The following is a 26,236-nucleotide window of genomic DNA, read 5'->3' as shown; positions in this document are numbered from 1 at the left end:
GGGCGCAGGGCGCCCCCCTCCCCCAAAGCACCCACCCCCATGTTGAGGGCATGCGGCCTGGTACGGTTCAGGAGGGGGGGGGGGGCGCTCGCTCGTCCCCACCCCCTTTCCTGACCGGCCAGGCTGCGTGCTCGGATCGGGGTCTGGTATGGATTTTAGGGGGACCCCACGCCGTTTTTTCGGCGTAGCGGGGTTCCCCTTTATAATCCATACCAGACCTAAGGGCCTGGTATGCCCCGCGACGGGGCTAGTAAGGTGTCAATCTCGCCGATAAAAGCGGCGAGATTGACATCCTTTTCTAGTCCCGTCGCACCTGAGTCACGTTCAAAATGAACGGACTTGTCCGTGTGTGGGCAAGTCCGTTCATTCTGAAAGTCCGCCGGAACTCCGGCGAAAGTCCGTCGGAAAGACGGGCGGACTTAGCCCGCCGGAAAGTCCCGGCGTGTGTGGGCAAGTCCGTCCGTTTTAAAGTCCGGCGCACCTGGCGGACAAAGTCCGTCGGAAAGTGTGCCGGACCAAGTAGGATAGAAAGTCCGCTCGTGTGTACGCGGCATAAGAGCTGATGGCCCAAACCTAGATGAGCCGTGGTTACAGTAACCTGTGCCCTGCCACCCCAGCACTGCGTAAGGTTATGACAGATTTATCTGTGTATTTACATCATTCCCTACATAACACTCCTTATCCCTGACATGAGTTTCTAACAGTCTGCCCCAGTAAATAGGATATTTGGAGTGTGCTTCAATGCTCTCTATGTTATGTTTGTATTAATGATGTTTCCTGTTGCTCCTCAATCTGTTCCTTTATAAAACAAGGCAATTTATCTTTTTTTTCTTTACTGTTCTTTTTGTTAACGGCTGGTTAAATCATCTCAATAAGATTCCTGGGAACAGGTGTTGGTCCTTCTGAGTGAATTATCAGTTTAGGCGGGTGTGTTGCTTTGTCGCGGGGAAGCGACGTTGGATGTTTAACCTCTTGATAACTATGATGACTTAAAATCACACGTTTTTGCTTAAATTACCAAAAATGATATCCTCTGCTATCATTAAAGGCCATCTTCAGACATAATTAAAAATAAAATACCCCCCCCCCCCCCCACACACACACACACACACACACACACACACCCACACTGCTAAATGCTCATTATGTCTAGGGGGTGCCAGAATAACGCGACTCTGTGCTCCAGGAAGGTGCCTCCAGCGGTAAGAGACATACAAAGTAGTTTATGTAACTTAATACTTTTTTGTTTAGTTTTGCTTTTGTTTTGTTTTTTTACTGTCGCTTTATTTTTTTTTTATTTATCTGACTTTTTCACTGTATTTTTATTTCTGAAAAAAGTTAAATATTGGGGCTATTTAGGGTCTGTTTTATGACACAAAACCAGGTCCAGGATAGATGAAAAGAACTTATGTAACTGTTAGAAACTATTAAAAACATACTACATCCTTAAAACTCACCCAAAGTGTATGTATATATATAAAACTTTTTTTTAATACATTAGAAAAGGATTGCATTGTTGCCAACGTCAGTATTTTTACTGGAGGCCAGTAAAAAACGGGCACTTTTCTCCTGCCAGTAAATGCCAATGACAGGAAAAGGTTTACTGGCCTCCAGTAAAAAATATGGCTGTGGCGCTCGGCTGGCCAAGACCATCTGAGTGCCTGCTACAGTGTGTTCAGGTAGTGCCAGCAGGTCTGGGGGAGGCGGTGCTTGAGCGTGCTGTGTGATGTCGTGGTGCATGGGAGCCCAGCCTTGTGTGCAGGTCTGTGGGATGGGAGCAAGGCAAGTTGGGAGTGGGACTGTCAGTGCTGTTTGGACTGGAGTGGACTGAAGGGACCACCTGGCATCAGGGCCGCCATCAGGGGGGGTACAGCCGTTACAACTGTAAGGGGCCCCGGAGCCCAATTGGCCTGCCCGGGCCAGAAGAAGGCAGCACGGGTAAAGGGGAGCCGTGCTGTGCATTACAGAATCAATCTCGGCTCATTCTGCTCTCTGTGGCATTGAGCTCAACATTGTAAAGCCTCACAGATACTCTTGTTGAGCGCAGGAACGAGCCCTGCTGTTAAATATTTGATCAAAAATTGTAATTACACGCCCCTGTTAAACAGGAGCAGAAAAATTGGGCCTTAGGCAGTGGTGGTGGTGCCCTGAACCAAAAATATTCTTAGAAGCTATCATCATGAAGATTGAGGAGGAATAGGATAGTCACTCAGCATAATAGGATAGTCACTAAGCATATGTAGTCTTCAAGGAATCCCACATGCATAGAAAGATCAATCGGTTACATCAGCATCAGGTGCTTGGTAGCTGGTGATCCAGGACTGATTCATTTTTATGAATGTGAGCCGATCAACAGAGTCTGTGGACAGGCGCACGCTGTGATCAGTTACAAAGCCTCCAGCAGCACTGAATGTGCATTCAGAAAGAACACTGGATGCAGGACAGGCCAGTAGCTCAATTGCATATTGAGCAAGCTCTGGCCAGTGGTCCACCCTCAAGACCCAGTAACCCAGTTGATGTTCTGTTGGAAAGGTCTCCAAGTCTGATCTTGCCCCTAGATATTACTGCACCATGTAATTCAGACGCTGGCGATGGTTGCTGGAACCAAACAGAACTTGGCGCTGAGGACTGAAGAATTGTCTGAAGGCATCGGTCAGCAGGCAGGGGCGGATCCAGAGTCTAGTCTCGGGAGGGGCACTGCCAGAAAATATGTTTTTTTGCAGGCAATTTATCGAGGCAGTGGCTGGTGTTAGCGCTTTCATCATCACTGCACCATGGTTGTTATGGTGTCAGGATGATTGAAGAGCATTATTTATATTATTACATTGTAATATAAAATGAAATGGTTCAACTCACGATAATGCAGAATCTGTGGGAGCCCCGAGTGTGTCACTTTCCACGTCGACCTGCCTTCACATGCAGCTTGTCACTTGCCACGTCCCTGCCACAAGCTGCGGATTGTCACTTGCCTGCCACCAGATACTGATTGTCACTTGCCCCGTCACCTGCCACATGCTGCTGATTGTCACTTGCCAGGTCCCCTGCCACATGCTGCTGATTGTCACTTGCCACGTCACCTGCCACACATTGCGGATTACACTTGCCACGTCACCTGCCACATGTTGCTGATTGTTACTTGCCACGTCACCTGCCACATGTTGCTGATTGTTACTTGCCACGTCACCTGCCACACATTGCGGATTACACTTGCCACGTCACCTGCCACATGTTGCTCATTGTGGTTGGCCTTCTAAGGTGCAGATTGTCAGAGTGAAGGCAGGCAGCAGAGAGATGATGTAATCTGTCTGCTGCCCACGGCTGTACAGTGAGGGCGGAACTGCAGTGATGCAGGGCGGGCGGTGAGAGATAATGTCATCTCTCTGCTCCCCGCCCGCCGGCTCACTGACTGGCCAGTCTCTCCGCTCACCTGTGGACTGGCCCGCCCCCTCACTCACTGTCTGTCCTGCACGCCCGCACACTCAGCTGGTGACCCCCCCCTCACTCGTCCGCCGGTGCCAACCTGCCCGCTCATTAACACGCACACTCGGCTGGCGACCCCCCCTCACTCATCTGCCGACCTGCCCGCTCAGAGCCTCAGGCTCTCTCTCACCTGGCCCGCCTGCTCGTTAACCGGCACACTTGGCCTCCCGCCCGCTCACTCATCCGCTGACTGGTCTCAGCTGTCACAAATTTCTTGGAGGGGGCAATTGTCACATTGCCCCCCCCCCTGGATCTGCCCCTGTCAGCAGGCCACCTTCCCCACCGCTCTTTCTGTGACTAAACGAAGCCTCAGCAACATGTTGTCCAGCACCAGGAAATTGTAACCTCCCAGGCTCTGGAAACGCATTGCACAAACCTTTCTGCAAGGCCTCCCGAAGATGTTTCATCCTCTGCTCCCACTGCGAAGGCTGGATAAGTTCTGCAACCTTACCCTTGTAACGTGGATCAAGAAGGGTTGCCAGCCAGTAATGATCCCTCTCTTTGATACCACAAATCCTCGGGTCCCTTCGCAGGCTTTGCAGGATCAGGGAGGCCATGCAGCGTAAGTTTTCATAGGCATTCGATCTGAGTCTGAGTCCTCTGGGTCACTAAGGATCACATGATCCTCAACCACCTCCTCCCAGCCACGTACAACGCCATGGGTTTCTGGGGACTGCAAACAATCCCTTGAAGACTGCTGCTGATGCTGAGTGTTATCCTCCACCTCCATGCTGACACAATCCTCCTCCTCTTCTTCTTCTGGTGTGATTGGTGGGCCCGCAGGAATACTATCTGTGTAAAGGGGGCCTTGAGAGGTAAGGAAGTCCTCCTCTTCCTCCCGCTGTTCTGCCTCAAGTGCCCTGTCCATTATTCCACAAAGCGTGTGCTCCAACAGGAAGACAAGGTATTACTGATGCATGCACTATCACTGCTCACCATCCTCGTGGCCTCCTCAAATGGTGACAGGACAGTGCATGCATACTTGATCAGTAGCCACTGGCGTGGCAAAAAAAAAGCCAAGCTCCCCTGACCCTGTCCTGGTGCCATACTCACACATGTACTTATTGATGGCCCTCTACTACGTGTGCAGCCGCTGCAGCATTGCCAACGTTGAGTTCCACTTGGTGGGCATGTCACAAATGAGGTGGTTCTTGGGCAGGTTACATTCTCTTTGAATGTCAGCCAGCCGAGCACTGGCATTATATGACCGGTGTAAATGACCACAGACTTTCCTGGCCTGCCTCAGGAGATCCTGTAAGCCTGAGTACCTGCTCAAGAACCGCGGCACCACCAAATTCAGGACATGAGCCAAACAGGGAACATGGGTCAAGTGTCCCTGTCGGAGGGCGGAGAGGAGGTTGGTGCCATTGTCGCATACAATCATTACTGGCTTAAGCTGGCGTGGCATCAACCACCTCTGAGCCTGCCCCTGCAGAGCTGCCAGAATCTCTGCCCCAGTGTGGCTCCTGTCCCCTAAGCAGACCAACTCAAGCACCGCATGGCATCTTTTTGTCTGAGTGCTTGCGTAGCACCTTGAACGCCTACGGAGCACTGCAGGTTCAGAAGACAAATCTGCAGAGGAAGAGGCCATAGAGGAAGAGAGCTGTGGCAGAATCACCACTACTAGCATTTTGGAGGCGTGGTGGAAGAACAAGCTCCAACAATACTGAACCCTGTCCTGCATCCTTCCCAGCTGCCAGCAGAGTTACCCAGTGCACCATGAAAGAAAGGTAACGTCCCTGTCCATGCCTGCTGGACCATGAGTCAGCGGTAATATGCACCTTACTGCTGACTGCCCTGTCCAACGAAGCAAAGACATTGTCTTCCACATGCTGGTAGAGAGCTGGAATGGCCTTCTGTGAAAAGAAATGGTGTTTGGGAACCTGCCACTGAGCTACGGCACATTCCACAAATTCATGAAAGGGGCAAAGTCTACCAGCTGAAAAGGCAGCAGTTGCAGTGCTAGCAATTTGGCCAAGCTAGCATTCAGACGCTGAGCATGTGGATGGCTGGGACCGAATTTCTTTTGACGGTTTAGCAACTGGGGTAGGGAAATTTGCCTAAAATCCGATGTTGGTGTACCGCTAGCAGATTGGCCGCAAGTACTTGGGACACCTATTTCTATACCTTCATTCCTCTCAGTGCAGGTTTCTGAGAGGACTGGAGGTATAGTGGGGTTGGAGATCCCAGCTGATGAGGAGCAAGGAGAGGTCTGCCTTGTTCTTTGATGTGGGTCTTTTAAGTGCTGTTGCCAACGGACTGCATGGGAGGTCGTCATATGTCTGGTCAAGCATGTGGTGCCCAAGCGGCTGCTGTTTTGGCCACGCTTGATACGCTTCAGACATATGTTGCAAACAGCAATGGTGCGATCTGCTGCACACGTGTCAAAAAAGGCCCATACCAAAGAACTTTTCAAAATATGCGGGTAGTCCTGCACCTGCTTAGCTCTGCAGTGCGATGCAATAGGGTGGCTGCACTTAAGCTGCCCCCTGGAGGGCATCTTGCCTCGTTGGGGATGTGCCTCCTCCTCCTCCTCTCTTCTATCAGGCACCCAAGTAGAGTCAGTGACCTCATCATCCCCTCCCTCCTCGTCACTGGAGCAAACTTGGCAGTATGCTGCAGCTGGGGGAACATGACTGCCAGTTTACCTGGGTACCATCATCGGAGATTTCAAATCGCTGCGCATCCTCCTGCAGCATGTACCCGACACTGTTGACGAATAGTTTGGGGGACTCCTCCGTGCATGATGGTGGGGCTAGGGAAGGAGTGACTGTTGACATAGAGCCCATGGAACAGGCTGCTTTAGCAGGTGCATTGGCAGGCAAACTACTGTGAGCCTGGGTGATATAGGATGAGGGGGATGAGGACAGCTTTGTTATCCATTCCACCAACTCTTCTGCATGTTGTGGCTCAATAACACAGCCAGCTGCAGAAAAAAAGGATAAATGTGCCTTACGGCCACGTGCTGAGGATGCACCGTGTCCACGACCAGCACTGTTGACTGTAGACACAGAGCCTGCTTGCCCTCTTCTAGTGGCCTGTGAGCATCTGCCTCTCCTTGGTGGCCTTCCGGACATGCTGTAAATTTTGTTTAGCAAAACCACACTACACAGTATTGTGTGCTGTGTACACCACCAGAAAAGTAGTAGCAACTGCACTATGGGTGCACGGTACTGTGTACACCAACAGAAGTGTAATAACAACTATGGGTGCACTGTATTTATTGTGTACTGTGTACACCACCGGAAAAGTAGTAGCAACTGCACTATGGGTGCACGGTACTGTGTACACCAACAGAAGTGTAATAACAACTATGGTTTCACTGTATGTATTGTGTACACCACCAGAAAAGTAGTAGCAACTGCACTAGGGGTGAACGGTATTGTGTACACCACCAGAAGTCTAATAGCAACTATGGGTGCATTGTATGTATTGTGTACTGTGTACACCACCAGAAAAGTAGTAGCAACTGCACTAGGGGTGCACGGTACTGTGTACACCAACAGAAGTGTAATAACAACTATGGGTGCACTGTATGTATTGTGTACACCACCAGAAAAGTAGTAGCAACTGCACTAGGGGTGCACGGTATTGTGTACATCACCAGAAGTCTAATAGTAACTATGGTTGTACTGTATGTATTGTGTACTGTGTACACTACCAGAAAAGTAGTAGCAACTGCTCTATGGGTGCACAGTAAAGTGTACTGTGTACACCGCCTGAAGTATATTAGAAAAAGTACACCAGGAATGGCCTGCAGTCAGATATAGGCTTGGCTACACTGGATGCAGTGTATATATATATATATATATATATATATATATATATATATATACACGAGACTGGCTGTATATATATATATATATATATGTATATTAAATACACTGCAGCTAACTGAATAACCTGCCTGCCTGAAGTATATTAGAAAAAGTACACCAGGAACGGCCTGCAGTCAGCTATAGCTAAACTGGATGCAGTGGATATATATATACCAGAATGTTTGTATATATATATATATATATATATATATATATATATATATATATATATATATAAAATACACTGCAGCTAAATAGAATAACCTGCCTGCCTGCTCAATCTAAATGACACTCTCTCTTTGTCCGCACCAACAACACACTACACGGGGCCGACGTGCAGGCAGCCTTATATAGTGTGGGGCATGGACTTAGTCCCCCTGAGCCATGATTGGCCAAAGGCACCCTGCCCAATTATGGCTCTCTTAGCTGAGGGCGCTGGGATTGGTGGTCATGGTGCATGCTTTGGCCAATCATCATACAGCAATGCACTGCGCTCCCACGGTGCATTATGGGGCATTACACGGCGCTCGAATTTGGTAAGAACGCCCTATAATGCTCGGTTTTTCGACAAAGGGGTGAACAACCAATGTTCGAGTCGAACTCATGTTCGACCCGAACATAAAGCTCATCCCTATCAGACATTCAGCTCTTTACTGCCACTTCTGGCTACTATGTGCATGTGCACCCCTCGTGTACCGTGCTTCTCTGTGCCAGCAACATGTCAGCTTTGTAAAACGAGCTGGGACCAGGTAGGAAGATCTTCTTTACAAGTAGGGTCTGTGAAGGAAATGGAGGGGGGCATTTTGTGTACAGGGAGGGGCCAGAACCTTGTGTGTTTACAGGTTTATGTATATGTGGGGCTGAAATATATACAGGCGTGTGGTTGGGGGGGCTTTTATATATACAGGTGTGTGTGGGGGGGCTGACATATATACAAGGGTTTGGGGGGGCTGACATATATTAGACTTTTCCAGTCTAAAATCTGATGGACTTTAGATTTGGAACATGCTTCAAATCTTTACGTTGTAACTCCGCCGGACCCAGAAATCCGCTCGTCTGTATGCTAGTCCGACGGACAAAAACCGACGCTAGGGTAGCTATTGGCTACTGGCTATCAACTTCCTTATTTTAGTCCGGTGTACGTCATCACCTACGAATCCGTCGGACTTTGGTGTGATCGTGTGTAGGCAAGTAAATTCGTTAAAAAGTCAGTCGGAAGTCCGTCAAAAGTCCGTTGAAAGTCCGCCGGAAAGTCCGTCGGACTAGTCCAGTCAAAAAGTCCGACCGTGAAGAAGGCTTTATAGTCACATGGACTGAAAGTGAGAGAAATTCCAAAATTTTGCTTTGTTAATGGAACAGAAATAGAGGGGAAATCTGTCAATGGAGACTCTTGTTTTGATGACAACTGGTGCTTTGTAGAAATGTGTTTTTACTTCCTGTTGCATATCTGGGAATTTCCCCAGTAGACCATAGTGCAAAGCAAAAAGCACTTTATCACTTTGTCCAAAAAAGAAAGAAAAGAAAAAAGCTTGGCCTGTAATTAACCTGCACACGACTGCCACGGTGACTTGCAAGACGACTTCTGTATAGAAGTCTATGCAAGTCGCTCCCAAAGTAGTACAGGAACCTTTCTTCTAAGTCGGAGCGACTTGCGTCGCTCCGATTAGAATGGTTCCATTGTACAGAACGGGAGGCGACTTGTCAGGCGGCTAGGTCGCCTGACAAGTCGCCCCCGTGTGAACCGGCTCTTAGACTTTAGTGCTTGTTATTTATGTACTATTATTGACATTTTACTTTTTATTTCACTTCTTTTTATTTCTATGACATTAAAGCGAAGTTCCACCCAAAAGTGGAAGCTCCGCTTATCTGCCTCCTCCCCCCCCTCCGGTGCCACATTTGGCACCTTTCGAGGGGGAGGGGGAGTGGGTACCTGTTTTTGACAGGTATCCATCTCCACTTTCGAGAGATCTTGCCTCGGTGAGATCACTTGGAATTTCGGCCCCCCTCCTCCTTCCCCCGCCACCGGGCTATTCAGAAAGTGCAGCGCGCTTCATGCATGCGCAGTAGGGAACCGGCTGTGAAGCAGCAAGGCTTCACTGCCGGCTCCCCTTACAGGCAATGGTGGCCGCAGCACTCGAGTGCCAATAGAAACATCGGCTGGGCTGCCGACATCGCTGGATTCCATGACAGGTAAGTGTCCTAATATTAAAAGTCAGTAAATCAGCTACAGTATGGGGTTGATTTACTAAAGGCAAATCCACTTTGCACTACAAGTGGAAGTGCAGTCGCTGTAAATCTGAGGGGAAGATCTGAAATGAGGGGAAGCTCTGCTGATTTTATCATGCAGTCATGTGCAAACAAAAATGCTGTCTTTTATTTTCCTTGCATATTCCCCTCGGATCTACAGCGACTGCATTTCCAAGTGCACTTGCAGTGCAAAGTGGATTTGCCTTTAGTAAATAATAATAATATTGAGCAGGGAGGGAACTAGGACCACAGCCGCGGAGTAACCCAGCCGGGAGCCGCATTTGCCGATGCAGCTTCTATAGTTCCGGCTGCAGGTCCCGCAGGCGCGTGATCTATATCTGCACTGCCCCCCACCTCCGGCCCTTCTCTCCTTTAGAAGCAGCGGACTAGCCTGGATAGCAGCAGGCAAGTGGCTTCAGGCAGCCTGCTAGATCAAGGTGAGTGAGTGAGAGAGACAGCACTGAGCAGGGCAGCGGGTGGGCAAATGATGTACCAAAAAAAAAAATAGCCAACCAATTGATGAACCTTACCCTGGCTTGTCACTATATATATATACATATATATATATATATATATATATATATATATATATATATATGTATATATATATATATATATATATATATATATATATATATATATATATATATATATATATATATATATATATATACATATATATTACATACTTTTTTGCTGACAAGCCAGGGTTCATAGAATTTTAATTGTATATGTAATATATATTTATATTTATTTATTTTTTTTTACAATATATATATATATATATATATATATATATATATATATATATATATATATTGCGTAAAAATAAATATATATATATATATTACATATACAATTAAAACTATATGAACCCTGGCTTGTCAGCAAAAAAGTGTGTGTGTGTGTGTGTGTGTGTATATATATATACAATTTTGAAAATGCCTGTGCCATCTCCACTTGAGGATTAGGGATATACCGGGCGAAGCAGGCTGACTTCCACCTGCCTAGTCTTTTAATGACGTGGTCTGGGACCCCGTGGCGGGATGCTGCTGAGGAGAAAGGAGTGGCCGGAGTACTGACTAGGGTTAAGGTGAAGGTTGCGGAGAAGTATCCTTATGTGTTTCACAAACTGACAGGCACTTAAGGGTTTGACTGGAAACGGTAGAAGGGGACTGGAGTCAGGCAGGAGTGACAGAAGATGATTAAGTACGGTGACTGGACACCAGTCATTATTGGTTTTGTAAAGGTGAATGTCCACTCTAGAGCCTGCCTGCTGAGTTTTAGAAACCTTGAGGTGGAGGACGAAGTGGTCTTGGTAGCGAACCAAGTGCCATCTGCGTAGTACTTGGCCTGCGGGGTTGTTACAGGTAAACTCGCAAGGTCACAAGAACCCGTAGTAGGCCAAGTATATGGCTGCTTGTAGGACCGTACTGGAGAGAAGACCGAATGGAGAAGTATTCAGAATGGTCGACTTTTCCCTAAAGATGGGCCCCGTAATGGGTAAACGTTTGGTACTGACCACCGGTTGGTGTTTCTGAGTGCCACGTAAGATGGCTCGGATAGCGAGGGACGAAAACAGTGAAGACTTTGCAGGGTCTTGAAGAGTCAAGAAATGTTGTATGCCGGCTAGGTATAGCCGAATAGTATTATGGGATAAGGCCAGCTGAGTGTGGCAATATGAAATGAAGGCCAGTACTTGCTTGACATCTGTTGTTCCCTCGAAGCAGGGTGCCAGAAATTTATTGAACGCCCTCCAAGCTGTCTGGTAGGCTTTGAGTGTGTTATGGGACAGTGAGTGATTGATGAGCTGTGTTGCTCCTTGTAAATGTTGAACTAGTCCAGGGTCAGCTGAGACCAAACGGGGATAGGGGCCGACACTGGGTCGGCTCCAGGAACCTGTTTGAAAAAAGAAGCGTAATTAAAACGTGACAGTGCGTCTGCAGCTAAGTTGTATTTGCCTGCAATAAATGAGCAGTGGATATTAAATTGATGTTGCAAAGACAGTTGTACCAATCTGCGCAGGAAGGACATGACTGCTAGGGACTTGGACCTGCCTTTGTTGATAATGTCTGCCGTGGCCTGATTGTCGGTGGTGAAGACCACAGTTTGCCCTGTCCAATGATGACCCCAGAGCTGTGCGGCTGCCACTATGGGATAGAGCTCGAAGAGGGAGGATGTTCGGGTGAAGCCGGGTATCTGCGGAGGCCAGGGTCCTGAAAACCATTGGTGGCCAAAAATTGCCGCAAAGCCTGTAGAAGCTGCAGCATCTGTCACAACCTGGGGTGAATGGGCTGAAACCGTAGGTATAAATAGGGATATACCATTCCAGGCGGAAAGGAATTCCTCCCACATAGATAGGTCCGCTATTGCTGCGGTATCTAGATTTAGGATCTGATCGGGGTCTTGAGTTTGTGACAGAAATACCAGCAGACATGACACAAAGTGCGACCTTGTGGAATAATTCGCATGGCGAAATTAAGCATTCCCAGGAGAGATTGCAGCTGCTTTTTAGTACACCCCCTAGTGTGGGTGAACTCTTGGAGGACCGCCCTAATGCAGGTTAGTTTGTCGAGGGGGAGACTAGCCTGCATGGTGCCGGTATCTAAGTTGACCCCAAGTAATGGATGACCTCTTGACACTGAGCTTTGTGCAAGAGTATCCAGGTGAGGGACTGAGCGAATGTGTCGAAGAGCCAAGGGCTACTCTTTGAACCGAAAGTCAATTTCGTGGCAAAATAGTATGCCTCCTTCCACTTGATGCCATGCCAGCACCAAAGGGATGGGTGGATAGGCAGGAGCTTGAATGCGTCCGAGATGTCGGCTTTGGAGAGCCAGGCGCCTGTACCTGCTTTGATGATTGCTTGGATTGCCATATCCACGGAGGAATATTTTAGGGAGAACTCTTCAGAGGGGATTAGGGAATTGGACTGGGGATGTGGGAAGAATGAGGCGCAGACAGGTCGTACACCAAACGTAGTTTATTTGAGAACTTGCCCTTGACAAGCCCAATAGGGCTGACTCTCCAAATACTGAAAGGGGGCTGATTGAAGGGGCCTATAATGAACTCTCCATCTATTTCTGTTTGTAAGAGCTGGTCTATGGCCTGCTCGTCAGTGACCGCTGAGCGGAGATTCCTACATTCATAGGTAGTATGGGGCAGTGAAATGAGGCCGGTGTGAAACCCTTCTGAGAAACCTTGGATAAGGTAGGTGGCAAGGGAGGGGGTGGGGTGTGAGGTGAGGTAGAGCCCTAGCCACAAGACGTTGACTCGGCTTAGTCATGCCCTCTTCTGTTGCTTGACTTCGCACAGGTTTCTTGGATGCGCTCTTTGGCATAAGGTGCAGATGTGGAGCAGGCGGCACTGACTGAAGTTGCAGGACCCGTAGTTATAATTGTTGCAGATGGCTGCCCCTCCCACGGTTCGGACTGGGCGTCCGAATTTGTCCACCTGAGGCGTTTGTGCAGGGGCCGACTGACCCTGAAGTGCACCGGAGGTGGAGGGAAATTTGAAGGGGCGTCTGATTGTCGCATTGGCGCACCAGGTGGCGGTGTGAGTGGAGGACTGGCAAATTGCACACAGTGGTAAGCGCAAGCCGGCAAAGTGGCGACAGAACAGCTCTGTGTCCATGAGGCTCCAATTTGTGGTTGTTTGAAACTGTGTGAGTCTGGCTGCTGCCTTTGCGGAAAAAGAACGATGATAGTCATAAAATTAAAATCCTCCATACTTGTACCCCAGATCTACTACGGTATGGAGGTATAAGTCCAGCTCTTCCCTCCTGCTGGGGGCGCCTAAACATAGGACATCCCTCAGCATGCCAAAGGCCAATGCGAATTCTGGGACAGATAATTTCCGATTGAGTCTGGGGTCTTTGGCCTTAAGGACCACCGACACGTCACCCCAGGTATAGGCCTTATTTTCTGCCAGATCATGGACAGAAATGAGGAGAGAGGCAAGGTTGACGTCCCTGCCATCCAGAATGTCCTTCCTGATAGTGGCCGGAACCAAATGGGAGGGGTAGACAATGGGGCTCCACCCTGTGGTACCTGCAGGAAGAGGTGTCAAAACTTGGGTTGCGGTCGGGTCAGGAATGGCCGTGGCCGGCCGAGCCTCGAGGAGAGCCACTCTGGTTTGTACGTCCGTGACCGAGGAAGACAGGGACGCTACCATAGTGTGGAGTTGTGAGATGGCAGAGGATATTGACTGGAGAGACGCCTGCTGGATGCTGGGTCCTGCTGCGGCTGGTGGGGGGAAGAGGAGCTTGAAGAGCTCGCCTTTCCTGGCTGTAGCGGGGAAGGGCACGCCTCTGCGTCTCAGCTCTGCCGTCAGCTTGGGAATAGTCCATCCCCTGAGGGACTGCACACTGCCGCTGTCTGAGACTGCAGAGGGGCCGTGAGGTCTTCGCTGTCGGCCTGGGACATAGCTGATCTAGATAAGATATCCTGTCCTTGAGATCGTGTTTTGGTTGACTGGAACCTGTTGGGGGTGACATAAATTTTAAGTTTGCTTCCTTTCCCTAAAGCCATACTTACCCAGCTTATGCTCCTTTTTTTTTTTTTTACCTGGGGGGATATCGTCCAACCTGGTGCAGGGTGGACCTACTGAACTTTGACTGACCTGGAGGAAAATGAAAGGTGACAACTCGTGAAGGGTTTGCTAACTAATCTTAAAGTAGTACTTGTATGGTGATTTAAACGACAGGTGCATGGAATGAAACAACTAAGTGAAATGTAAATGCCATGATGGTGGCACGAATCGATATGCTGTGACTGCGACAAGCTATGAGTCGAACTGTGGGGTCTGGCATGAAATGAGACCCGGACTGTTGTGGCCTAACAGATTGAATAGATACCTTACGAATGCTTAAGATTCAAATCTTAAGTGCGGTGTAGCAACAACGAAATGAATGAAATGTTTGCCTTGATCATGAAATGAATGAAATATCTTGCCATGACAGAGGTCTGGCTCGGTCATGCTGTGACTGCGACTGACAACGAACTGGACTCTGGAGCATGTACTGAAATGAGGCAACAGAAAACACTGGTGCACACCGGAACAAATCGGTGCATCTTTAGATGCGACTGGATTCGAATCGGAGCGCAGTACGTAACAATGAAATGACTGAAATGTTTTACTCTGACCGAGGCATGAATCGATTGTGCGCCACTGCGACTGACAGTGAACCGAGCACTGGTACAGGTAAAGGATAAGCCGAAACAACATGGGCACGCCGTAACGAATCGGTGCATGTCGGATGCGACTAGATTTGCAACGGTGGTGTGATATGTGGGAGTGAAATTAATGGTATTTAATTCTCATGACAGAGATTCGGATCGGTCGCCCGACATCTGCGACTAACCACGATCTGGACTCTGGAGCATGTACTGAAATGAGGCCGAGCCCTGGGGCACACCGTAACGAATCGGTGCATCGAAGATGCGCCTGGATTCGAACCGGAGCGCGGTAAGTGAGAGTGGAGTAGTTTGTTTGCCATGACAGAGGCACGAATCGATCATGCCGCTGTTGTGACTGACTACGAATCGGACTCTGGAGCATGTACCGAAATGTAGCAAATACCTGGGGCACGCCGAGACGAATCGGTACGTTTTTTGATGCGACTGGATTCGTATCGGAGCGTGATACGTGACAGTGAAATGCTGGCCATGACAGAGATACGATTCGGTGAGTCGTGACGAGCGACTGACAACGAATCTGACTCTGGAGCATGTACTGAAATGAGGCCGTAAGCAACTGGGGCACACCGAAGCGAATCGACGCATCTTTAGATGCAACTGGATTCGAATTGGAGCGCGGTATGTGACTGAAATGAACGAAATGATTTGAAATGGTTTGAAATGTTTGAAATGTTTAGAAATGTTTCTGAAATGAGAAATGACTTAGTATCGAACTGACACGAGTCGATAGAAAATTGCGAATTTGCGAATCACAACGGTTTGTCTAATGAAGCATGGTAACAATTGTTTAGACATGCCTAAATTAAGCGACGTCTACGTCGTGGTGGTTTACAAATAATGAAAATAGCTAACATAACGATAGTGCGAGTAGTATGCGTTGCGGTTACGTTGTGAAATTGCGAGTGATTTGTAAGTTTGATATCACGGTTTAGTGACATGATATCTAACAATGCGTGAAAACAAAACGTCAGTCGGAACCCTACCTGCGACAGCCGAGCCAGACGCGTAGTACAAAAATATGAATCGGTAACGAGGACCTTGAAACTCTCGAGCACGGAAATTTGCGAATGCGGGAACTTGCGAGACAAGAACTCAAGGACGCTGGTTTTCGAATAGTCGGCCTAGTGACGTATATCGCGCACAGGAAACCGACAAGTACCACAGGCGAGTGGGCTGGTTAAATACCCCCCGGGCTCCTCCCATAAATTCAGGCCACCATACTGGCCTTCCTATATATATATATATATATATATATATATATATATATATATATATATATATATATATATATATATATATATATATATATATATATACATATACATACACACAGACGCACGTGTGTTTGAGCTTTGGTTTGAGGTGCACACCCTAATGCAATAGGCTGCGCACGCCTATGGGAAGGGGAGTTTTAGACTAGAAGATTTAGATGGGGTTGACTAAAAAACTGAAGCTGAACGCCAGCTAACACTTTTAAAGCATTACCAGCAACAGTTTTTTTTTCTTTTGGGATAAAGAGTTTACATAAATGAATAAAAGCTGATCATTGTAAACTCCCCTAAAAGTGGTTAATGTTTTTTTCTTAATTCTCTCATTGCCACTTTTGCTAGACTACTTGGTCTGTTAAAGGTAGTTGAAAAACAAGACTTACAGGCTGGATGACCAAGTGAAAACAAAAAGAAAGAAAACTAATGCAGCCACCATACCACATCCAAGTTAAGAAATAGAAAGCTGCAATTTATTTTATTTTTGTTTTGGGGTTTAATACTACTTTGACAACCACCTTAGAACTCACTATTATATTTTTATTGCTGTCTATATTCCCACTAGGGAGATTCTATTTATTCTAAACATCAGACACCAAAAATGAGAGAACATTTTTTTTTCTTACTTCCTGTTACATCTTTGGGAGTCTTGCCAAAATCACGGAATGTCAACAGTTTCCCAATTTTTCCAAAAATTTCATGGAAATTAAAACTCAATTTTGCTCATTTATCATAATAGTCAATAGGCCAGTGAGGAGCTTGTAAAAACAATATGGTCTGACATTTAAATGTGCTGTTTACACAGATGTAATATACATGAAGTAGTATGGGGATTTTATAGGGGAATGAGTTAATTATAACTAAATGATATTTTGAATATCATGGACTTTCTAAAGGTCTCCTTGAACAATGCACGTCATCAAATCTTTTTGAAAAACGGAATGCCCAGTATGTTCTTTGTAGAAAACACTAGACTTTCTCCTAAATATATTAAATATATCTCCTCTTTTTTTCTGTGGAGGATACATTAGGCCAAGGTTCTCTGTTGTGATAAGGTAATTTATCATCCTCTTGTTCTTTGGCACAGCATCTACTCAGACATGCTCTTTCACACTACTGTCCTCTTTCATCTAGCTCTTCTTTCATACTTTAGTAATTCTCCTGGATCTTTCCTGACTTTCTTGCTCCAGGATTTCTTTTCAGTAGATGAAAAGATCTGTCTTTAAGTGGAACAACAATGATCTTTTTAACTTATTAAGGTTTTTCTAAAGCTGCTTTATTGGTTGTTTAGTAAAACAGAGTTGGGCACCTACCGGCGGGAGCATAAGGTTAATGTTTGATGGAAACTTTCAATGCCAGTTTTGGCAACTAAAAAAAAAGTATGGTTCAAAGTTTTCAAGAGCATATGACAAGCATGGGTTTGATGGGCTACATTCAAACCTGTGGGCTGTAGCGTGTGATAATGTTCTGGAAGATTCCTCTTTCATACAGTATGTTAGACCTTAGAAGATGAGGAGAGACCTAAACACTGGGGAAGAATCCCTTGTCTGTTGCTCAACATATTTGCCGTGGACCTGTGATTTCAGGTCCATCTATTACAAGGGCTCTGAACCTTTTTACGATTACAGACCTCCAATGGATTTCCAAAAATGTCTCTATCGCCCACTCAGCAGACTGTCAAAATGTTTATCATCAACAGTTAGATTTCAGTAATGCTTCAAAAGATTTCACTAGCTTAGTTTTATTTTTTTACATATGGATAGCTAGGAAAGAAAATCCTAAGAATGTTATCATATTTATTTCTATGAAAGCAGCAAATCAGAAATGCACAAGCTAGCTACAACTAGAGATTGTTGCTGCTGTTTATGTAAAGTCAAAACACGGAAATAAGGTAAAGTCACTGAAAATTTTATTTGCATGTCATCCGACACATGGGGGGTTGATTTACTAAAACTGAAGAGTGCAAAATCTGGTGCAGCTCTGCATAGAAACCAATCAGCTTCTAACTTCAGCTTGTTCAATTAAGCTTTAACACAAAAACATGGAAGCTCATTGGTTTCTGTGCAGAGCTGCACCAGATTCTGCATTTTTCAGTTTTAGTAAATCAACCCCACTGAGTTGATTTCTTCACTTTAACCCTATTCACTTGCAACAAAAAGGTATTTGAAAGTGTTTGACGGAGGGGGCAACTAAACTTAGTTGAGAGATCTGATCACTGGCTGATTTGTGTTATAACTGTCTCAATCCATATTGGTAAAAGTGATTTTTTTTTAAATAGTCAGAGATCAAGTCCCATACCCAACCCCCCCTTCTTTATTTGAATGTGTGCACTTTTTTGAAGTATAAGTGCAGAGTAGTGCAGAGTTACATAATGGTCATAGGGACCACACAAATGAAAAAAGTTGCGACAATACAGCAGATATCTGGTACTCAAAATTCTGTAACTTATGCAGAGGTTCAATCCTACAGTGACTGTTGCAGAAAAGAACTTTAGACAATTAACAAAGGAATATTGATAGGGTGATGAAGCCCAGTAGATTACCACTGCATTGAACAATTAGTAATTGAGTTATTGTGAGAGACAACACAACCCTTAGGTGGGTTTTATGGTCTAAAGTGGTGTATGTGGGGTATTATATACTATTCATCCTGCATTGGACCAAAGGACACTAGGTGGCGACTACTAGTGTCACTCACATGTGGCAGGGGTTTGCAGCTGGTGGTCCCAAATTTTGTTTTACTTAGATGGGCAACCCTTATACAGTATCTCACATTTTTGTAAATATTTTATTATATCTTTTCATGTGACAACACTGAAGAAATTACACTTTGCTACAATGTAAAGTAGTGAGTGTACAGCTTGTATAACAGTGTAAATTTGTTGTCCCCTCAAAATAACTCAACACACAGCCATTAATGTCTAAACTGCTGGCAACAAAAGTAAGTACACCCCTAAGTGAAAAATTCCAGACTGGGCCCAGTGTCAATAGTTTGTGTGGCCACCATTATTTTTCAGTACTGCCTTAACTCTCTTGGGTATGGAGTTCACCAGAGCTTCGCAGGTTGCCACTGGAGTCCTCTTTCACTCTTCCATGATGACATCACGGAGCTGGTGGATGTTAGAGACCTTGCGCTCCTCCACCTTCCGTTTGAGGATGCCCCACAGATGTTCAATAGGGTTTAGATCTGGAGACATGCTTGGCCAGATCATCACCTTTACCTTTCTTTAGCAAGGCAGTGGTCATCTTGAAGGTGTGTTTGGGGTCATTATCATGTTGGGATACTGCCCTGCGGCAGGGAATCATGCTCTGCTTCATTAAGTCACAGTACATGTTGGCATTCATGGTCCCCTCGATGAACTGTAGCTCCCCAGTGCTGGCAGCACTCATGCAGCCCCAGACCATGACACTCCCACCACCATGCTTGACTGTAGGCAAGACACACTTGTCTTTGCACTCCTGACCTGGTTGCCGCCCCACACGCTTGACACCATCCGAACTAAACAAGTTTATCGTGGTCTCATCAGATCACAGGACATGGTTCCAGTAATCCATGTCCTTAGTCTGCTTGTCTTCAGCAAACTGTTTGCAGGCTTACTTGTGCATCATCTTTAGAAGAAGCTTCCTTCTGGGGCAACAGCCATGCAGACCAATTTGATGCAGTGTGCAGCGTATGGCCTGAGCACTGACAGGCTGACCTCCCACCCCTTCAACCTCTGCAGCAATGCTGGCAGCACTCATATATCTATTTCCCAAAGACAACCTCTGGATATGACGCTGAGCACGTGCACTCAACTTCTTTGGTTGACCATGGCGAAGCCTGTTCTGAGTGGAAACTGTCCTGTCAAACTGCTGTATGGTCTTGGCCACCATGCTGAAGCTCAGTTTCAGGGTCTTGGCAATCTTCTTATAGCCTAGGCCATCTTTATGTAGAGCAACAATTATTTTTTCCGATCCTCAGAGAGTTCTTTGCCATGAAGACCAATCTAATACCATCTAAACAGTGAGTCTCTTTTCAACTGGTATACCCAGCAAGCAATCACAGCCTGAATGTTATTATTTTTTTTTTTTTTGGAGGCTCTGGGTTTTGACTCAGCTGACTATATTTTCCTATCCAAACTATATGCGGTGATATCTTTAATGTTTCATGGAAACATGGTGCTGAATGACTAACAGGCTTGTTGTGGATCTATTGTTTCTCCTTGACTCAAGTCGCATGCTTGCATCACAGCGTGCTGCATTTTTTTTTTTTTTATATATTATCTCTGTGATTGACAGTGCTACACCCAGAAATCAAACCTGTCCTGTTCACTAACTATCAGGAATACTTTCTAGCCAGAATTGCATTTATTTGTCTGAGATAACCAATGCTTTCTTCAACATTGTAAAGACTTAATGCAGCAGCTCTATAGGCATATAGGGAGTCTGGAGGTCCATGGTTAAGCGCAATATGGGTACCAACTTGTGCTACCAAGGTTTCCCGAAACTCACCTCGCCTAAACACATGTAAGCATTATATTAAGTCACACTTAATGACTTGAGATGATTGACACGTGTGGATGACTGGGATATGGCTGAGTTTTTAAGTGACAAAGTTGTCAGTTTTTACCATGTGCAATCTCCTATTGTTTATGCTTTCCTTTCAATGATTAAAATGTTTTTCTACTAATTGTTCTAATAAAGTTATATCAGGTTAAACCGCAGTTTGTTCCTTTTCCTTCACTGAAGGTAAGGACATCTTGGGTCCTATTCCCACTCCCCTTTTATTTTGCCATGATGAACTTCCAGTGACCAGTATGAGAGAGTGAGAGTGATAACACCAAATCTAACCAAATAACACACCTGCTCCCCATTCACACCTGAGACCTTCTAACACTAACGAGTCACATGACACCGGGGAGGGAAAATGGCTAATTGGGCCCAATTTGGACATTTTCACTTAGGGGTGTACTCACTTTTGTTGCCAGCAGTTTAGACATTAATGGCTGTGTGTTGAATTATTTTGAGGGGACAGCAAATTTACACTGTTATACAAGATGTACACTCACTACTTTACATTGTAGCAAAGTGTCATTTCTTCAGTGTTGTCACGTGAAAAGATATAAAATATTTACAAATGTAAGGGGTGTACTCACTTTTGTGAGATACTGTAAGTGAATTTTTTTGTAGGGCAAGGTAATATTTACTTCTCGGAGCCAGGAGATGAATGTGGGAGGTGTGGTCTACATCCAACTAAATTTTCTTGCTATGAATAGTGTCTCGTGTAGGAATATTTTAGTAGACTTATCTACGACAGGACCTAGCAGACATGGTTTGGGATGAAGGGTAAGCGGGGCGCCCATGGTGTCATGGAGAAATCTCACCACCCAGTACCCCTGGATGGTAGGGCAGGCCCACAGTAGATGGAAAAAGATGCCAGGGTTTATCAGACACAAAGGACATGAGGGGTCCTATATCCCTTTTAATTGGTTCACAAATCTCCAAGAAGTATGGATACTACCAGTTATGAAACCATGGTCTATCACATACTGTATATCTTTGTGGGTATGGACGGTATGTTAAGTGGCCCAGCTGCCTGAAGGAGCCAATACTATCTTTTAAATCACTATGAGAGCTCTGCCTGTATAAACTGTTGTGATGCAAATAAAATGCAGCACTTGCATTTCACTCACAACGCATTACAATTAACTGTATAGCCTACATTTATGCATAGCACAAAAACTTCTCTCCCGCCACCACGCACAAGTTTCTGATTTGGCAAAGACCCAAATTTGGGGTATAATTTCCCCCCTCATATGGCAGCACCATGCAATTTACCATTAAATTACACAGCACACGTGCAGTCCTCCTTTGTAGGGATTTTCTGCTTATGTAAAAAAGGATTTTTTTTATTTGTAAGATTATTAAAATGATAGTATGCTGGCCAATGTTGATGGAAGACCATCAATTTCATACATCAGAGCCAAAGTAGTAATTATTTTGTGTAACAACATGATGTTTGGTGTAATTTTCCACTGAGCGTCAGCAATGCCTGAGTGCTTTCACCATAGGTAGGACTATTGCTGTTATTTAAATAACTTGTCATTGACAGTGGGTGCCTTTATCATTCTTTATTTCTGCAGGCAATTTAGTCCCAATATATTTTTTTTTTTCAAAACATGAACACAGTAAATTAGTTATTTGAAGAAATAGGCAGGGAATGTATTCTCATACACAATACAGCTGGTTAAGTGGCTCCTCTTGCTAAAGCAAAAAAAAAAAAAAAATGTCCCTCACATAATGTAGCCAAATTAGAGAAGAATTCAGCAAAGCAATAACTGCAATTTTATCTAAAATAAATAAAACATTCTTGTTCACAAATTGAGAGTGGTGGGTTGTGCAAGTGAAAGAATTTATTCAACTATATCTTAGTTCACAAAATTGTTTATTTTGCAGCTTACCCAGCTCTTGGAAATAGTGGCTGTATTAGTTTTTTATTCACCTGGTGATTCTGCCAATGAGACATGTAGTGTTTACCCCTGGAGGAGACTCTAGTTCTTGGGTCCCCTGTTTCCAGTGCCCCCGACTCTGCAAGCAGCACCACATTCTTTGTCACACTGGGGCGGAAGGGTGGCTATTCATTACAACAATATATACAACAATCCAATAACCAAAGAAATTAAAACAGCAATAGGTACAAATGTGAAAGACAGTGGCATACATTTGGTAGTAAACAAAAAGACCAGAGAATGACACCTAAATCCTGTACTTTCCAACATTACCCTTTAGCCCTGCCTAAAGGGTAATGTTACAATAATTGTCCAGCAGTCTATATTAAACCCTTTCTCTGCTGGGCAGCAAGTTGGTGCCCAAATCCAGAGTTGGAGCCCTGAAGGTATAGTTCCTCAGTCTGAACCCGGCTATAGGTGCTTGCACTTTGTCCCAAGTAGGTAATACTGTTCTTCTTTATTAAGGTATAGTGGAGTTTGGTTGGTGGCCTCTCACAAACTTGTGTATAACAGCTGGTCTCCCTCTATTCTCCATCGGAAGCTCAGAGAAGTCAGTGACAGTGCCTTTCTCCCAAATGATCAGGGGCGACACCAGTTAGCGACAGTGGCATTCTCATGTACTAGGCGAGATCTGCATCTCTGTTTCCCTGATGCTGTGTTAAAATGTTTTGTTAGTAGCCTGTCGCACAGTCTGTGTCCTCCCCCAATCTGAAACATAAGCTCAGTCTGTCTGGGGACTATATTCCACACAAGTCTCAGTTCCTCCCAATATTAACAGCAGTCCACATCCTCCTCCTCTGGGTTCCCTATGTGGTGGGCAGGCCCTTTTCTCCTCTTCACTGCCACTCCTCTACATGCCTGGCAGTCCTCGGTGTCCCATGTCAGCTTGAGTGGGTAAGAGAATAAATAGAGGCAATGTGCGACAGCAGCTGTGACAGTGTAGGCTGACTATCCAAACAAGATAACTCGGTGCTCCTGGTGAGACAGGAAGCCTGATGATCAAACGGGTGCCTGCCCCGGCTCGGCTCCTCATGCAATTGAAATGGAAGAAATGGCTGCACACCGTAGTTGATCAAAATTCTTTATTAAAACATCCCAAGTGCTAACAAAATGTGTAGGCTGACAGCCGAGTTTGTGCAACCGCTCCTCTGCTGCCAGCGCTGCAGACCAGGCTACATACACTTTCAGGGTGAAAACACTCACTCACTGTGTTGAATTAATGGAGGAGCAACATTGTTACTAGTGATAACCTTTGGTTTAGGCTTGGGTTCAGTTCCGAACCCAAGGTTGTCTAAACCCCAAAGTTAGCTGTCATTGCTGGACCAAGGAGCTCTGGGTGGGAGATTCCTTGCCTTGGGTGGGAGCTGCCACACAGCTGATGTATACAAAAGGTCAATGATTCTTGTGACATCATTGACCTAATATAGGCATGTGGCACTATTAGGTCAATGTCATTGACCTAATAGGGTCATGTGACCCTATTAGGTCAGTGATGTCATGAGCATCTCCACCCCTTTGAATACGTTCAACTTGGGCACAACCAGCCTGCCGGATTCTCCCTATAGCGGCTGCTATAGCTGTTAGCAATAATCATTGTCTTCTCCCACCCTCCCCTGCCTCTCTACCTGGAGAAGACAATTGCTGATTCCCTTGTCAGCACTGCCCGTGTTGCTGAGGGAATGCAACCAGGGGAAAAAATTTGCACCGTGTATGGTCTGCCTAGGATCTTGTAAGCTTCAATATATTAACATTTTGCCTTTTGGTTTGAATATACTTGAAAGTGTATGTCAAGCTGTGGCTCCATTAGAGAGATTCTTACTTACCTTCTGTCCCAGTGACAATTGTTTCTCCAGGCAGGAAGCAAGGGAAATCTGCAACATGGACAAGACAAAAATATAAATTAGACAGGCTCAACAGATTGAATAACGGCCTTGGTAGGATTGTCTTTTACATAAGTCTTAGCGAAAAACTTCAATGCTGCCTCCCTACCCGAGCGTTGCGGGTGGCCGCCATCTTGCCCCGCGTGGTCCGCCGCTGCCTGGGAATCTTTACCCCGTCTAGACATGTCACCGCCAGGAATCGCTGACATTGTCCAATAGGGCTAATCATGGAGACTACAGATGGTTAGGTGAGAGCCGGTTAAATGTTCTCAGGAGTAGTATATCAGGATAAATGTGCAGCGCTTCCGCAGAGAGAGCAAATCGTGCGTGAAATATAAATTAGACAAGGGTTCTAGCCTTCCCCTACTCTTATAAGAAAAATCATTTTTATTTTTGTGTTACTGTTGTAAACTAATCATATACTCCCAGTCTGATAAAAGGTTGTCAGCAGGACAGGAAGCAAGGGTTTATCTCTCTGCTCAAATACAGCTTTCCAATTATCCCCCCAAGCCTAACCCCATTGGTCTAAAAGTCTGCTATTCACATGAAAGGACCAATAAGGAAGCTTGGGAAGTGGCAAGGGATGGAGCCAACCTCAAAGAAAAGTAGACATGTTCTTAACATTGTACTGCCTATATCTCAGGATCTATGCGATATTTTTACTGAAATCTGCATATGTTTATTTTTGTCAGTTGATACGATCCAATTTCTGCTTTTTAAACTGTGATTAACAGCTAGCAGATTGAACAGTAAGCAAGACCTGCTAACTGCAGAAGGTGCAAGCAGCGGTGGAGCCTTGCTGTGTGCCTTGTTAATGGTTTTTGCAGCATTATTGTAGAGTGTTAGTGATATGTTAAGACTGTCTAAAACGTTGTGAATGTCTAGTGAGTAAAGTTTTTTTACTGTTTATAGGGTTGCTTTGCACAGTCATATGCATCTAGATGAAAAAATTAAAGCAGTATTAAACCCCAAACCAAAAATGTCACATATTGCAACTGTCAGAAACGATGAAATCAGACCGAGACAGAAGTACAGTTAAATCACACTTGTTTAATAATAAAAGTAAATAGAACAAAACATAGTCAAAACATAGCCAAAGTTCAGGAACCGGATGGATAGTCAGACAAGCCAAACGTCAGGGAGCCGGAGATGAGCGTAGGGATGTCAGCCAAGCAAGTCTTTTAACAGGAATGCAGGAGAGCGTCTGTGTGATGTTGACTATGGTGACGGCAGAGATCCTCTGGGCTGGACGGCCCAAGTAGGCAGGACTGACGAGCAGGATATCATCAACAGCTGAGTAACTGTGGGATAGTTACTCAGATAGGAGATAGGAGCTGGCACTTAGCCGACAGCTGAGCGGCCAGCTTAGAGAAGGAAGGGCTAAGCCCAGCCCTGACAGCAACTTAACAATCATTCAATTTTTTCAGGCTTTATTTTCCAACTGTTTTAACCTGATGATCTGGCCAGTAACACTCCTCCTGTATTGGAATGCCCCCTCTGTGGATGAAGGAGCCTGGGGGCACATTTAGATAGCAGCATTGTTAATCTGGGAGGGGGGGAGTGTTAGACTAGCATAGCTCCCAACTGTCCCTGATTTCGAGAGACTGTGCCTCTGTCCCTCTTTCCTCCTCATTTGTTCCTCATTTTGAAAAATATAGTTTTATATAAAATGCACTTCAAAAAGTGTTTCCCAGTACTAAACATTTCATCCAATTTCTAAATTGCTGCATTTGGAAATTTCAAAAGCCAGTATGAAGGAATAGTAATGATAAAAAAAAGTATTTGTGGGTTTAACTAATAATTTTTTTGTATAATTCTTCTTTATGGGGGCGTGGCAGGGTGTGTGTCCTATGCCTACAGACTT

The 26,236-nt window shown here is 45.5% G+C and overlaps 1 protein-coding gene across 1 annotated transcript in view; it reads left to right on the top strand.

Annotated features, from left to right (window-relative positions):
- Positions 1-26,236, top strand: part of TAFA4 (TAFA chemokine like family member 4) — a 373,044-nt gene that overhangs the window by 332,851 nt on the left and 13,957 nt on the right. The window lies entirely within an intron of this gene.

The sequence above is a fragment of the Aquarana catesbeiana genome, linkage group LG07 (assembly GCF_042186555.1).
Source record: "Aquarana catesbeiana isolate 2022-GZ linkage group LG07, ASM4218655v1, whole genome shotgun sequence".
Lineage (NCBI taxonomy): Eukaryota > Metazoa > Chordata > Amphibia > Anura > Ranidae > Aquarana > Aquarana catesbeiana.
This window is presented reverse-complemented; position numbering and strand designations above follow the sequence as displayed.